Source organism: Teleopsis dalmanni, chromosome 2 (assembly GCF_002237135.1).
Source record: "Teleopsis dalmanni isolate 2A chromosome 2, ASM223713v2, whole genome shotgun sequence".
In the NCBI taxonomy this organism is placed as follows: Eukaryota; Metazoa; Arthropoda; class Insecta; order Diptera; family Diopsidae; genus Teleopsis; species Teleopsis dalmanni.
Window position 1 is genome coordinate 59,558,071 of NC_051847.1, and position 3,464 is coordinate 59,561,534.

At 26.9% G+C, this 3,464-nt stretch overlaps 1 protein-coding gene across 1 annotated transcript in view; it reads right to left on the reverse strand.

Annotated features, from left to right (window-relative positions):
• The window catches only part of LOC119674663 (leukocyte elastase inhibitor-like), a 5,464-nt gene that overhangs the window by 1,428 nt on the left and 572 nt on the right, over nt 1–3,464 (reverse strand). The window lies entirely within an intron of this gene.

Below are 3,464 nucleotides of genomic sequence, written 5' to 3' on the forward strand. Positions count from 1 at the left end.
AATTTATGTAGATTTTAAGCTAAGCAGCGGAAATAAAGTGAATTTAATTAAAGACAAAATGAATTCAATTCAATAGGCAAAGTATAAGAATGCAATACTTTCCAGTCTTTATTATTAAATGTTAACCCTCTTCAGCCACGTCGCTGTCTAGCAATCAGTAAAACTTGTTGATTTCAATCACTTAAGATAAAAGCAGCAAATATTTTTTTTTATTTGAAATTGAAATTGTTTTGTTGTTTACAATTACTTTGTGTTGCATTATCTACAAGCATCGCTGTAGCAACATTTTATAATGTACGTGTAGCAAGAGTGCGTTGTGGAAACTATCTTATCAAACGGTGGCATGCAAGAATTTGAGTTTTGTCTTTACCTTGATGTGAATGAATATTGCATTCATTTACATATATATTTATACCTTGTATATAAAGTATAGATTTATTGAAATTTTATTATATATGTTTTTGAAATTTTCTTTCAGTTCTTCTTGCGATATTTCAACATTGAGAAAAATTTCATTTTCTTTACTTCAATTTCAGCAACATTTTCAAATTCTCACAACTTTTCGTTACAATTGTCTTTTTTTCAATAAAACTTTAAATTGAATTCAACTACGTTTACGCTCGAATTTCTCTTTCTTGTCAGTTTCAGATAAGCAATCTCTCACTTTTGTGGCAGATAAAAATATTACTTCCGCGACCCATAATGGTCCAAATATTTCATACTCTGAATACTCAGAATACTCAGAATTTGCGTTTAATATTTATAGCCTTGACAGTGAACAACCAAGTTTGTTTGTTTTTGTGATGTAAAAAAATGGGTTAAGTTTGTTTGATGATAAACTGTAGAAGATTCGTTGAATAAATAAAATCACAATTCAATTATGGAAAATGTGTGTTGTGGGATTTTTGTTTCAGAAGTTGTTTAGAAAATGTTAACTTTGGGGATTAACTTTTTATTTTCTTGAGGTAATAACTTTTTTTTTTAGAAAAAAATTTAATAGAATTCACAATGGCAATAACCTGTTGAAAAAGTTAGATTTTGTAGTTTGTAAAAATTGAACTATGAATTTTTATTTTATTTTTTTCAGTTTATAGAAAAAAATGTAGATCATGTTATTTTTTGCATATTTAAAATAAAATTTAAATAAGTGATATTATGATTTTATAGTACAAAAATAGTGGAATGAATATTTGGGCGACAATCACTTATTAATATGAGTAGCGCTCCAAGCACTTTATTATTTTTTATTTATTGCAAACGAAAAATTCGTCAACTGTTTTTCGTATGTAGGTTTTGATAATGTAAACTGACTTTCAGTCATTAGTAAAGAAAACACGGTTGCCACAAATGATCACTCTGTTTCTTGATAAAGCTCCACAAATGAATTAATTTTGTATATAATTAAATTGTTCTTATAAAATATATTTTGTTTGTTGCAACTGGTGTCTAACGAAATAGATTTTTTAATTGTAATGGAAAAAATCATTTTAAGGACTATTAAGGACATTTTAAGGCAGCAGACTGAACTGATATGTCGCTTAAATGGCATCTTTATCAAAAGCCGTACTACAGAAGAAACGAAAAGTGCACTCTTGGAACTTTACAATGATGGTGACTTTCGAATGCAGTACTTCTTAAAAAGGCGACGAAAGTATTATAATATTGTCTATACAAACTAATAACTAAAAAGTGAAAATATATTGAACTCATGCCAGATAAATGAAATAAGGCTATGAATATAAAAACATAAATAAGTTTGATTGTATATATTATAGATGACGTTGTACATTTCATATATGTGCAACAAAGATAGTATTTAGTTATATTCTACATGAGCATATCAATAATAGTGCGTCAGACATAAAAAATTTGAATTTCGGAAGGACAGAAGTAAAACTTACCAATATAGGTAGAAAAATATTCACGATTTGTGAAACAAAAAACGTTTACTTCAAGTATTACAATACAAAACCTAAAATTTTAATTTCTCTTTCGTAACTAATGGAATAAAGTTTACAATACTTTCCTTTAGGTCAGTGGTGAAATTTTTTTCAATTTATTCCTAAAACGTGGTTTTATTGGTTCAAAGTCTCACACTATGGCTGTCGATGCTTTCCACCTGCTGTAAGGAAAAAAACCCTACAATCTTGATTTCTTAACATTAACTTAGAAACAATAAAATTTTCAATTGGAAATTATATTTAACGTCATACTAAGTATGAAATGGATCTATCCAATTATTAGGATTAATTATTAGATCTGATTATATATATGTAAGAGCGCCAATTATTATTCAAGATTTTCGATTCTGTTAAAAATAATGATGGATGGTTGAATAAGTTGCAGTAATGAGCTTTATCAGCTTATGTTTAGAGCTGAGCATAATGGTGTGGAAAAGAATTTGTAGTGGTCTATGAAGAAATTTGTGGTGTAGACATTTTAAGACTTTAAATGGAAATGTATTTAACCACTCTTTGTTCATTTTTGTGAAAAAAATAGTTTGTGAGTAGTTAACTGCTGATTGTTTAGATTGTGAATTGCATTAGTCGCGTGTTCAGATAATCTATCCTTTTTATCAACACCAATTGCAGAAAAAAATATTGCTTAGCGACTTTAAGAAGAAATAAATTTAATCATCAACTCTACTGTGAAATAGAGAAGAAAATTGAATAATATTATACTTTTTTTATTTGACCTTTACAAATAAAAGAACAGAGTAGTGTTGTGAAAATAAAAAGTTTTAAGTTTCCTTCAAGAGTAGCTGTTGCACAGAACAACTTAAAACGATTTCAATGCCAAACTTTAATCCAAAAAAACTTGATTCCTTAGTAGGTTTTTTTAGTTTTATTTTAAATATCTTGATAGATTGCTTTGTCAATGTCAACCCTGAAGGCATAAATCTGCTTAACAACTAAAAAGTAAACCGAAAGAAAATACAGATGAGAAAGCAATATATCATATCTCCAGTGGCTGTATAATATATTAGAATAATGGATTCAATATTTTAAAAAATAACTGTAAAATATTTTAAAATTATAAAATTAAGTAACTGATTTATGGAATATTAAAAATAAATAAATTTATTCAAAAATATGCAAGATTGCTTGACTTTGACTGCAAAATGACTATGTATGTAAATCAAGAGAATATGATATATTAAAGAAAAAAATAAATAATTATAATACCACAACTAATCTGTGTAAAAATAAAATAACCTTTAACGAAATATTTTAGTATTAGTATTAATTCTACTAAAATCCATCTAAATAAATTTTACATTATCTAGAACTTCAAGTGAAAGTGTTCCAACTTAAACGTAACATATGCAATACAAAAAAAAGAAAATAAAACAGAAAATAATAATATATAATACGAAATTGTAAGGGAAATTAGTAAGTAAGGTCTTTCCGGAATCAGTAGCGTATACTAAATGTCTTTATTTAGACCGATAGTTCGGTGATTGA